The sequence below is a fragment of the Papio anubis genome, chromosome 13 (genome assembly GCF_008728515.1).
Source record: "Papio anubis isolate 15944 chromosome 13, Panubis1.0, whole genome shotgun sequence".
NCBI classification, from domain to species: domain Eukaryota; kingdom Metazoa; phylum Chordata; class Mammalia; order Primates; family Cercopithecidae; genus Papio; species Papio anubis.
In genome coordinates, this window is record NC_044988.1 from 80,831,780 (window position 1) to 80,845,264 (window position 13,485).

The following is a 13,485-nucleotide window of genomic DNA, read 5'->3' on the forward strand; positions in this document are numbered from 1 at the left end:
TTCTTCTAAACATATTTTGTTGTTCTAAATATGCTTAATTCCAATAACTGAATCAAGTATCCAATTTTTTTTTTTTTTTCCGAGATGGAGTCTCACTTTGTCACCCAGGCTGGGGTGCAGTGGCGCGATCTCGGCTCACTGCAACCTCTGCCTCCTGGGTTCCAGCGATTCTCCTGCCTCAGCCTCCCCAGTAGCTGAGATTACAGGTGCATGCTGCCACGCCTGGCTAATTTTTTTTATTTTAGTAGAGATGAAGTTTCACCATGTTGCCCAGGCTGTTTTCCAACTCCTAAGCTCAGGCAGTCTGCCTGTCTCGGCCTCCCAAAGTGCCGGGATTACAGGTCTGAGCCACTGCACAGAGCCCCAATTTTTTTTTTATATTTGCATCCACATTAATAAAACATCTTTTATTAGAAAAATTCATTTAATATCTAGGCAAATGTATATCACTTTCAAAACTGTTTTTAAGCAAATTCACTATCAATTCAGTTTATTAGCATCAAATTTGATGAGGCATTGTATAAGTGGAAACAAAACAGTTTATCAGTGCAACATACCGTTCTTCAGATTTTGCTTATTGCAGCCATTTATTACATTTAAAATTTTCTGCATATTGACTCATTTGAAAAATATGTGAGTTATTCTGTTTTATTTGTATTATGAAATGTTTCTATTGTAAATAAATTCTTTTACCTGTCTAGCCAGGTCACAAGTTTTTCCAGTTTTAGGAGCTTCAAATTTAGCTTGTTCATATGCAGCGTGATATTAGGGAGAAAATGTGAATCACCGTGCTTTTTGTCTTTGATTGAATATTTGGTAAGCATTTCTTTTGTTTCAAGGAAACCTTGAATTGGATTTTCTAGTACAGGAAATCCTTATAAAATTCTTTTGTAAGTCATCCAAGTAATATTGGTAAGTAAATGAGATCATTGGTTACTTTTTTTTTTTCCCAGAAGTTTCATAAACTGTCAACATTCTATAGCTTTTGTGCGTATGTACTGAAGAATTATAACACCTGTCTCTATGACTCGTTTCTTGGAGTCTGCTTCAGAAAACTGAACACAAATATTTTCAATGTGTATCATGCAATAGAATAAAGCAATGAGGGAAAACTTACCCTCTTGCTTTAAAATTCCAACACGGATGGTCTTTTGACTTAACATAGCTGGAGTCCCATCCTCGTGATAGAAACTAACTTTTCTGTCTCTAACTGAAATTCTTTGACAGATGGAAGATTGTCAAAAATATCTGCCATGAGTTTGAGCCTTTAGGCAATGAATTCACATTTCATTGCCTTTACATGAATCGACATTGTGAATTTGGAGGTTCTTTGAGACAGAATATGCCCAGAGTTTTCTTTGGGCAGGGTCTTATATCAAACAGTTCATCTACGGCTAAAGAAAAATACTTGAAATTTTTCAAATTTTGAATTAATTGGTCTTTATTAAAAATATATTCTATAAGCAAAAATATATTTTGTTCATGTATATCCAAGAGCAAAATTGTTTAATGGTTTCATTGAGATTTTCAATTTTCGTGAATGTCTTTTAAGGTCTTTTCCTCATAATTTTCTAAATACGATAAAGTGATAATTTGTTCATCTCTCCATCTAAGGTTCTTCTTTGTGTATGCATGTGTAAGAAGCTAGTTTATAGCTTGCCAGGTTTACAAACTCAGATCCTTTTAAAAGCTGTTTAAATTGTTTCATTAGAAATTTAACTCAGTTCATATGACTAATTTTGTGTATTATTTTTTGACCTAAACTCACTAAATGGTTGCTAAAAATTACATGTCTTAAATATTGTCTTAAGTATTATCTACTATATATCTTTAACACTTCTGAATACAACAGACAGCTTTTCCATTTTGCTCTGCTGCAGTAAATTGCAATTGCCATTCATCATTAAATGTGCACTATACTGTCTTCTAGTCGTCTTGACTATGCCAGTTGTAGTACCAGCTTCTGTATCTGCACTGAATTCTGCCTCAGTAATATGCCTTTGTTTAAAATTTAAATATTTTTTCATATTTTTAACCTAGAAAATAATTATAATGAAAATGTTAAGCATCTCATTTTAGGATTTCAATTTACATAGGTATCACTGTAACTTGTGCTGTTTGCATAGGTATACTCTATCTTGTGCTATCTGCATAAAATATCCAAGTAAACACATTGTGATATTACATGCGTGCATAGAAAAAAAAAATCATCTAACTCAATCTATTAATACTGTCTAGATTGGTGACATGTTTACGTGTAACACTAGTGATAATGCACGTTCCTGTACAAGCATTATAGTACAACAGTGTCCTATGCGATGCAGTGGTTAAAGTGAATTGTAGTTCTATCAAAATAAAGATACATTTAGTGGAAACGTATTTGACTCTGCTTCTGTTTTTAAAATTGTGAAATGTGGCACTGTGTGCATTTCCATTTCTCACTAGCCTCAAGTGACTACCGTATTGAGTTGCAGTAAGCAGTCCTAGCCTCAGATAACCCAACAAATCGGAGTAGCTTAACTGAATGAAAGTTTATTCCCCAGGGGTCTTTCCAGTGTTTTGTTGCTTTCCCATAGTGTGTAGCCATGGTGTGTGGAGCACATGATTTCCAATGTCCCAGAGGCAGGAAAAGGAAAAACTGGAGCATTGTGCAGTGTTTTTAAGCACTAGCCTAGAAACAGCTGAGAACCATGGGTTTCAAACTAGGTGCCAAGGTTTCCCATGCCACTGTAGAGATCTCACACGGGCTTCCCAAGATATTTTAAAATCTTGAGATTATCACAACTACAACTATTGACATCACAAACTACTACTATTATGTTATTTGGAACTAACTACTGAGCAAATGGAATTGGTAGTTAACGGGTTTGTTTGTTTTTTTGCCTGGGAGCATTGTGGAAAGATGGCCCTGGTACTACGGACGCTGTAACTAAGAAAGTTTGTGAACCTCTGTCTTAGAAGTCACTTCTACTCTTCTGTTGTCCAGAGATCAATCATATAACCCTAACCTCACTTAAAGACAGACTTGAAATACAGCTTTTCCCTCGTTGTGGTGAGCACATAGATTATTTCTACCACAGTCTTTCCTTTTGGTCACCAATCTCTTCCCACACATAATGCATACAGTATCCCCCTTATCCATGGGGGATATGGTCCAAGACCCCGAGTGGATGTCTGCAACCTCAGATAGTACCAAACCCTGTATGTAGTATGTTTTGTCAGTCTGATAACTGAGAAGGCTACTAAGTGACTAACAGGCAGGTAGTGTAGATGACATGGATATGCTGGACAAAGGGATAATTTGTGCCCTAGGAGGCATGGAGCAGGATGGCAAGAGGTTTCATCGAGCTACTCAGAATACACAATGTAAAACTTATGAATTGTTTATTTCTGGGATTTTCTATTTAATATTTTGGGGCCAAGATTGATTGAGGGTAACTGAAACCACGGAAAGTGAAACTTTGAATAAGGGGAGACCACTGTATTTTACCCAAGGGAGACAATCTGAAGTCTAATCTGCTCAGGGTTTACAACTAACGTCCAGAGTCTTTGAGTTAGAAACTTTGAGTGTCACGTACTTTTTGCCTTTGGGACCCTAAATGTCAGTATCTGTTAATTTTTCTTTGAGAAGTGTAATTTCTCCAGAGGCTGCTCTATAATTTCCCCAGAGAAGGATGTCCCAGTCCGCATGGGGGATATAAGCCTGGCTACCATTACTGGAGAGCAGGCAGAGGCACACTGCATGGTGGGATAGGAGTTGGAGTTCATCCCCTTTTATTCAGACTTCCACTTAGTATCCTGTTTTTAGTCTTCTATCTTATTTCTATCCTCCTCCAGGCCCAGGGTACCCAAGTTAATAGCCTATCAAGTTCTATTTGGTAAAAGATAATGCCTCTCATTTCCTGTGGCAATTGTGATGAATTGATAATCACCTGGCAAAATAAGGTAAGAGTGGCGACTTGAGCTCAAACTGTTCTATGCACATTTTCAAAATCTTTTTAGCCTCTGATTTCCTCCCTACTTCCAGAAAACCTGATGCCTCTACCTCCTAAATCTTTCCAGATTCCATTAGTACCCCATCAGAAGGCAGTTGTGCTATATTCTACTGTGCTCTGTTAATAAAATTTTTCCTCTAAACAATATGTGAATTCTGTTCTCACACTGCTATAAAGAACTACCTGAGACTGGGTAATTTATGAAGAAAAGAGGCTTAATTGACTCACAGTTCTGCAGGCTATACAGGAAGCATGGCTGGGAGGCCTCAGGAAATTTATGGCAGAAGGGCAAAGGGGAAGCAAGCACATCTTCACATGGCGGCAGGGGAGAGCAAAAAGGGGGAAGTACTACACACTTTTAAACAGCCAGATCTCATGAGAACTCACTATCATGAGAACAACAGGAGGGAAATCTGCCACCATGATCCCATCACCTCCCACCAGGTCCCTCTCCTAACATTGTGGATTATAGTTCAACAGCAGATTTGGGTGGGGACACAGAGCCAAACTATATCATTCCACCCCAGCCCCTCCCAAATCTCATGTACTTTCTCACATTTCAAAGCCAATCATGCCTTCCCAACAGTCCCTTAAAGTCTTAACTCATTCTAGCATTAACTCAAGAGTCCAAGTCCAAAGTCTCTTCTGATACAAGGCAAGTCCCTTCTGCTTCTGCCTATGAGCCTGTAAAATCACAAGTCAAAAACAAGTTTGTTACTTCCAAGATAGAACAGGAGTACAGACATTAGGTAGATGCTCCCATTCCAAGGGGGAGAGATTGACCAAGACAAGGGGGCTACAGGCCCCATGCAAGTCCAAAACCCAGCAGGGCAGTCATTAAATCTTATAGCTCCATAATAATGTTTGACTCCATGTCTCACATCCAGGGCATGCTGATGCAAGGGGTGGGCTTCCAAGGTCTTGGGCACCTCCACCCCTGTTACTCTGCAGGTTACAGCTCCCATGGCTGCTCTCAAGGGCTGTTGTTGAGTGCCTGTGACTTTTCCAGGTGCATGGTGCAAGTTGTTGGTGAATCTACCATTCTGGGGTATGGAGGATGGTGGCCATCTTCTCATGGCTCCACTGTGTGGGGGCTTCATCCCCACATTATCTCTCTGCACCACCCTAGTAGAGGTTTTCCACAAAGGCTGTGCTCCTGCAGCAGACTTCTGCCTGGACATCCAGGCATTTCCATACATTCTCTGAAATCTAGGCAGAGGCTCCCAAACCTCAACTCTTGTCTTCTGTGCACCTACAGGCCCAGCACTACATGGAAGTTGCCAAGGTTTAGGGCTTCTATCCTCTGAAGCAATGGTCCAAGCTATACCTTCGCCTGTGTTAGCCATGCCTGGAGCTGGAGCGGCCACAATGCATGGTTCCATGTCCTGATGCTGCACAGAGCAGTGCGGCCCTGGGCCTGGCCTGTGAAACCGTTTTTGTCTCCTAGGCCTCCAGGCTTTTGAAAGGGCTGCCGCAAAGATCTCTGAAATGCCCTGGAAGCATTTTCCCCATTGTCTTGGCTATTAACATTTGGCTCCTCATGCAAATTTCTGCAGCCTTCTTGAATTCCTCCCCAGAAAATGGGTTTTTCTTTTCTACCACATGGCCAGGCTGTACATTTTCCAAACCTCTCTGCTCTGCTTTCTTTTTAAATATAAGTTCCAATTTCAGACCATCTCTTTTGAATGCATATAGGCATTCGAATGCATATGAGCATTAGAAGCAGCCAGGCCATGTCCTGAATACTCTGCTGCTTAGAAATTTCTTCTGCCATGTACCCTAAATCATCTCTCTCAAGTTCAAAGTTCTACAGACCCCTAAAGCAGAGCACAATGCCGCCCGTCTCTGCTAAAGCATAGCAAGTGACCTTTACTCCAGTTCCCAATAAGTTTCTCATCTCCCTCTGAGACTTTCTTAGCATGGACTTTATATTACTATCAGCATTTTGTTAACAACCATTCAACAAGTCTTTAAGACATTCCAAACTTTCCCTCATCTTCTTGTCTCCTTCTGAACCCTCCAAATTGTTCTAACCTCTGCCCATTACCCAGTTCCAAAGTTGCTTCTACATTTCCAGGCATCTTTATAGCAATGCCTCACCAATCTTCTATATTAGCCTATTCCCACACTGTTTTAAGGAACCACCTGAGACTTGGTAATTTATAACTGAAAGAGGTTTAATTGACTTATAGTTCCACAGGCTGTACAGGAGGCATGGCTGGGGAGGCCTCAGGAAGCTTACAATCATGGCAGAAGAGTGAAGGGGAAGCAAGCATATCTTCACGTCGTAGAAGGAGACAGCGCAAAAGGGGAAGTGCTACACACTTTTAAACAACCAGATCTCATGAGATATCACTATCATGAGAACAGCAAGAGGGAAATCTGCCACCATGATCCAATCACCTCCCACCAGGTCCCTCCCCAACACTAGGGATTACAATTTAACATCAGATTTGGGTGGTGACACAGAGCCAAACCTTATCAGTGTCTTTATATGTTATTGTTTAGGGTTACATATGTCCCTTTTTTTTTAACAGCTTTACTGAGATATAATTCAGATACCATACAATTCACCTCTTCAAAGTATACAATTCAATGGTTTTTAGTATAGTTGCAAAGCTGTACAACCATCACCACTAAATAATTCAAGAACAATTTCACCACCCGAAAATAGAAACTTCATACCTATTAGCCATCACTAGCCTCTCTCCAGTCCCGGAGAAGCACTAATCTACTTTCTATCTCTATAAATTTGCCTGTTCTGGACATTTCATGTAAATACAATATGTGGCCTTTTATGTCTGGCTTCTTTCACTTGGCTAACTGAACCTTTAATGAAGTAACTCATTGCCAGAAGAAAAATGTTTCATCCAGCATGTGGTAGTCTACGGTTCAGGGAATATTTTGACAGTATTTTCAAGGTCTATTAACATCATAGCAGGTATCAGTACTTAAGTCTTCTTGGCTTAGACTAGGATGGAATAATATTCTATTGTATGAATAGATCACATTTTGTTCGTTTGATGGACATACGGGTTGTTCCTTCTTTTGGCTGTTATGGATAATGGTGCTATGAACATTTACATAAACGTTTTTGTGTGGATGTATATTGTTGGTTCTCGTGGGTGTATACCTATGAGTGAAATTGCTGGTCCATATGGTAACTTTAGCTTAACATTTTGAGGAACTGCCAAACTGCTTTGCAAAGTGAGTGTACTATTTTACATTCCCATCAGTAATGTGTGAGTAAATCAGGTTAAAAAAAAAAACAACAATTTTTCACTTCTGCCATTAATCATTATTGTCTATCTTTTTTATTACAGCCACCTTGCTGGTGCCTATAGATTTGACTTAAAATGGAGTTTGTATTCCAGTTTCTTATGCTCTTTGTCATTTTGGGTGATTTTCCAGAGAACAGGACAGAGTTTTTACCAGAAGTTGGTAATCCTATAGATCTTGTTTAACTTTTTAAATTTGGCTAATAATATGTTGTCAATGGTGATATCCTGCCTGGTTCTTCATCTTGGAGCATTTATGGGATGTTGACTGTCACCTTACTATCAAGATTTCACTGAAAAAAAAAATTAAATACCTGGGACATGCATAAGTTAACAAAACATAGACTCAAAATGCCTGAAGCAATAGTCTATGACATGCTGGCAGAAATAATTTTTTTTTTTCTGGCAATGAGTTGTATAATAAAAAGTTCAATTAGCTACCTGGCAGCAGTTCTAAAGTATGCTGTAAGCATCAGGCTAAAACATTGTGTGAAGTGTTTTAAATGATTTCATCTGGAATACTGTATTAGAAAGAGCACTGTTTTCTGGCTGGGCGCAGTGGCTCATGCCTATAATCCCAGTACTTTGGGAGGCAAAGGTGGGCGAATCATTTGCGGTCAGGAGTTCGAGACCAGCTTGGCCAACATGGTGAGACCTCGTCTCTACTAAAAATACAAAAATTAGCCAGACGTGGTGGCATACACCTGTAATCCCAGCTACTCAGGAGGCTGAGGTAGGAGAATCACTTGAACCCAGGAGGCAGATGTTGCAGTGATTCAAGATCATGCCACTGCACTCTAGCCTGGGTGACAGAGTGAGACTTTGTCTCAAAAAAAAAAAAAAAGCACTGTTTAGTATTTTATTCCGAAAATTCATAAATTAATTGTGCATAGATTGAGAGTCAGGTGTACTTAAAAGCTTTCCAAAACTCCAACAGTAACTAATTAAAAAATGTAATATGAACAATCCTGTTAACATTAGTGGCAAAAGAAGAAAACAGAAAGATCATTTTAACAAGTGAGTCTAGCTATGGAACTAAGTATCTATACATAGAAAACATGTATTAGTCAATTCTCAGGCTGCTAATAAAGACATACCTAAGACTGGGTAATTTATAAAGAAAAAGAGGTTGGCTGGGTGTGGTGGCTCATGCCCATAATCCCAGCACTTTGGGAGGCTGAGGTGGGCAGATCACCTGAGGGCAAGGGTTAGAGATCAGCCTGACTAACCTGGTGAAACCCTGTCTCTACTAAAAATATAGTTAGCTGGGCATGGTGGTGCATGCCTGTAATCCGAACTACTTGGGAGGCTGAGGCAGGAGAATCGCTTGAACCCAAGGGGCGGAGGTTGCAGTGAGCTGAGATCATGCCATTGCGATCCAGCCTGAGCAACAAGAGTGGAACTCCGTCTTAAGAAAAAAGAAAAACAGGTTTAATGGACTCACAGTTCCACAATGCTGGAGAAGTCTCACAATCATGGTGGAAGATGAAGGAGGAGCAAAGGCATGTCTTACATGGCAGCAAGCAAGAGAGAGTGTGCAGGGGAACTGCCCTTTATAAAACTATTGGATCTTGTGAGAATTATTCACTGTCACTAGAACAGCACGGGAAAAACCCACCCCCATGATTCAATTACCTTTCACTGGGTCCCTCTCATGACACGTGGGGATTATGGGAGCTACAATTCAAGATGAGATTTGGGTGGGGACACAAGCCAAACCATATCAATGCATATTAAAGATGTATTTCACATCAATGAAGAAAAGATTGGTCATTGTTGGGAGTAAGTAAAGATGGGTACCTATCTTATTATTGGGACCAAAATAAATTCCAGAAAGAGATGTAGAAGGGAGTAGGAGGGCCATGAAGATCTGTGTATGTCTTGCCTCCTTTCAAGTTGGAAAAGCATATTACTGCCTGCTTGGAAGCCTTTCTCACAAAGTACCTTGTACCTTGTGGCTGTGGGTCCTCCAGACTTTGGCCTTACTTTGGCTGTTTATTGTACTTCTTTCTCCCTTGGACTAAGCCAGGAGTCCACAGCAGTTTGGTGGCAAGCAAGTGCCTGTCTTTTATAGGACACATATATATATATATTTATAAATCAACTTTATTGATTTACCTCAGAAGGTACACACATTTTAAAAGTACCGTGTTATGAGTTTTGACAAATATCTACCCTTACATAATTCCCATTCCAACAGAACACTGGGTCACCCCAGAAAATTCTCTCTTGCTCATTTGCAGTCAATTCCAATCTCACTCCCTGCTTCATCACACATCTAACATAACAACTAAAGCTGTACCTGAGGCTGAGGCAGGAGAACTGCTTGAACCTGGGAAGCAGAGGAAAGATGTAGTAAGAAATCAACTGAATGAAGGCCCGGCACGACGGCTCACACCTGTAATCCCAGCACTTTGGGAGGCTGAGGCAGGCGAATCACCTGAGGTCAAGAGTTTGGGACCAGCTTGGCCAACATGGCAAAACCCGTCTCTACAAAAATACAAAAATTAACAGGTATAGTGGCAAGTGCCTGTAATCTCGGGAGACTGAGGCAGGAGAATCACTTGAGTCCGGGAGGTGGAGGTTGCAGAGAGCCGAGATCGTGCCACTGCACTCCAGCCTGGACAATAGAGTGAGACTCCATCTCAAAAAGAAAAATATAGAAAAAGAAAAGAAAAGAAACAAGAACTAAACCTGTAAAACGTACAGAATAAAATTTGTGAGAAAAATTTCATTACCTTGAGATAGGCAAAGATTCTGTTGGTGAGAAACAGAAAGCACTATCCATCAAATAAAGACAAATATTACCAAAATTTAAAATATATGCTGTCGCCAGTCTCAGTGACTCATGACTGTGGATCCCAATATTTTGGAAGGCTGAGGCAGGAGGATGGCTTGAGCCTAGGAGTTCAAAACCAGCCTGGGCAACAGAGTGAGACCTTGTCTCAACTAAAAATAAAAAAATTGACTGAGCATGGTGGTGTGCGCCTGTACTCCCAGCTACTTGGGAGGCTGAGGTGGGAGGATCGCTTGACCCCAGGAGTTCAAGGTTGCAGTGAGTTGTGATGGCACTCCAGCCTTGGTGACAGAGTGAGACCTGTCTCAAATATATATGTATGTATATGCATATGTATGTATATGTATCTCTGTGTGTGTGTGTATATATATATGTATATAAGTATGCTCAACTTCCAGTTTCTGTTCAGCATGAAAGGTGCTTGGTCACTGCCACCCCACCCTAACAACAAGAAAAATGTCAAATTAACTGAAACATCAACAACTTTTTCTAGATCCAGCAGAGAACTGAGGGCACAAAGTGGGGAGACAGACAGGCAGATACGGAGAATTACAACTTACTGGAATAAAAACCCAAGAGCAAAATTCCACAGGAACCAGGCGGGCATGGTAGCTCACACCTGTAATCCCAGCACTTTGGGAGGACGAGGCAGGCGGATCACCTGAGGTCAGGAGTTCAAGACCAGCCTAGCCAACATAATGAAACTCTGTCTCTACTAAAAATACAAAAATTAGCCGGGCATGGTGGCACATGCCTGTAGTCCCAGCTACTCGGGAGGCTGAGGCAGGAGAATCGCTTGAACCCAGGAGGTGGAGGTTGCAGTGAGCTGAGATTGCACCATTGTACTCCAGCCTGGCAACCACGTCTCTACTAAAGTGATTGTCTCGATCTCTTGACCTCATGATCTGCCTGCCACAGCCTCCCAAAGTGCTGGAATTATAGGCGTGAGCCACTGCACCCGGCCTATTTATTTATTATTTTACATGGCATCTCACTCTGTCATCCAGGCTGGAATGCAATGGCTTGATCTCGGCTCACTGCATCTCCCCCTCCCAGGTTCAAGTGATTCTCCTGCCTCAGCCTCCCAAGTAGCTGGGATTACAAGCACCTGACATCATGCCCAGTTAAATTTTGTATTTTTGTAGAGATGGGGTTTCACCATGTTGGCCAGGCTGGTCTTGAACTCCTGACCTCGGAATGACCTTCCCACCTCAGATGACCTTCCCACCTCGGCCTCCCAAAGTGCTGGAATTACAGTCGTGAGCCACTGCGCCCAGCCTGCACTTTTTATTAAGGCTTTCCCTCAAGAGAAACTATTTTACTAGAGCCTAACCAACCTAGAAGAAGGGAAATACCCAATGGCAGCCTTCTTGGGTCTTCCGGTACCACATAAAGGTGGGGAGTGACAGAGAAGCCCTTGTAAAGGTCACCACACAGGGACATGGCCCACTGAAAGGCTGAGACCTTATCATAGAGAACACCTCCTCTGCCAACACTGCATCTATAGGGCTCCTGTACAACAGGGGAAACCACATCTACAGGGCTACTGAACAACAGAAGAAACACAACAAAACCCTCCAGAGGAAATTTTTACCCCTGACAACTACAGCTAGAACAAACCAGGATCATTAGCATTGTATCAGGTGCCATGCAAATTTTATTTGTCTCATTATTATTATTATTCTTTGGAGACAGAGTCTTGCTCTGTCTTTTGCAGATACAAGCAAGAACCCGCAGATACGGGCAAGAAGCCATATCTGCAAAAAAATTAAAAATTAGCTAGGGGTGGTATGTGCCTGTAGTTTCATCTACTTGGGAGGCTGAGGCAGGAGGATCACTTGAGACCAGGAGTCCGAGGTTGCAGTGAGCTGTGACTGATACCTTGTCTCTTAAAAACAACAACAACAACAACAACAACAAAAACGACATTACTGATGAACACAAAGAAGCCTTGAGGCCGGGCGCAGTGGCTCATACCTGTAATCCCAGCACTTTGGGAAGCCTGGGTGGGCAGATCACAAGGTCAATAGATCGAGATCAGCCTGGCTAACATGGTGAAACCCCGTCTCTCCTTTAAAAAATACAAAAATTAGCTGGGCCTGATGGTGCACGCCTGTAGTTCCAGCAACTCGGGAGGCTGTGGCAAGAGAATTGCTTGAACCCGGGAGGCAGAGGTTATAGTGAGCCGAGATTGCGCCACTGCACTCCAACCTGGGAGACAGCGCGAGACTCCATCTCAAAAAAAGGAAAAAAAAAAAAAAGAGGCTGGGCACTGTGGCTCGCACCTGTAATCCAAGCACTTTGGGAGGCTGAGGTGGGTGGATCATGAGGTCAGGAAATCAAGACCATCCTGGCTAATGGGGTGAAACCACATCACTACTAAAAATCCAAAAATTAGCCGGGCATGGTGGCACGCACCTGTAAGCCCAGCTGCTCGGGAGGCCGAGGCGGGAGAATTGCTTGAACCCAGGAGGCAGAAGTTGCAGTGAGCTGAGATGGCGCCACTGCACTGCAGCCTGGGTGACAGAGCAAGACTCTGTCTCCAATAAAACAAAGACGACGAGCATATGGAAAGGTACCATGCTCTTGGACAGGAAGATTCAATATCTTTTTTTTTTTTTGGAGACAGAGTCTCACTCTGTCTCTCAGGCTGGAGTGCAATGGCGTAATCTCAGCTCTCTGCAACCTCTGCCTCCTGGGTTCAAGTGATTCTCATGCCGAGTGGCTGGGATTACAGGCTTGTGCCACCATGCCCTGCTAATTTTTGTATTTTAGTAGAGATGGGGTTTCACTGTGTTGGACAGGCTGGTCTTGAACTACTGGCCTCAAGAGATCTGCCCGCCTTGGCCCCCCAAAGTGCTGGAATTACAGGTGTGCGACACCACACCCAGCTGATTTGTCTCATTATTGATGACGTTAACCTTGACCACTTGATAAGTGGTGGTAGGCTTCTTCACTTTAAACTTCTCCTTTACTCTTGGTAATTAAAAAGTATTCTCTGGAGAAGTAATTTAAAACTATGAAAGTAGGGCTGGGAGCGGTGGCTTGTAGTCACAGCGCTTTGGGAGGCCGAGGCAGGCGGATCACTAGGTCAGGAGTTCAAGGCCAACCTGGCCAACATAGTGAAACTCTGTCTCTACTAAAAATACCAAAATTAGCCAGGTATGGTGGTGCGCCTCTGTAGTCCCAGCTATTCAGAAGGCTGAGGCAGGAGAATTGCTTGAAACCAGGAGGCAAAGTTTGCAGTGAGCTGAGATTGCACCACGGCACACCAGCCTGAGTGACAGAGAAAGACTCCGTCTTGGAAAAAACAAAAACAAAAACTGTGGAAGCACTCCATTCCTCATCAAGCTTTCAGCGTATTCAGGTATTTATCTCAGTATAGACTCATGGTTTCCCTTTCTAATTCAATGGT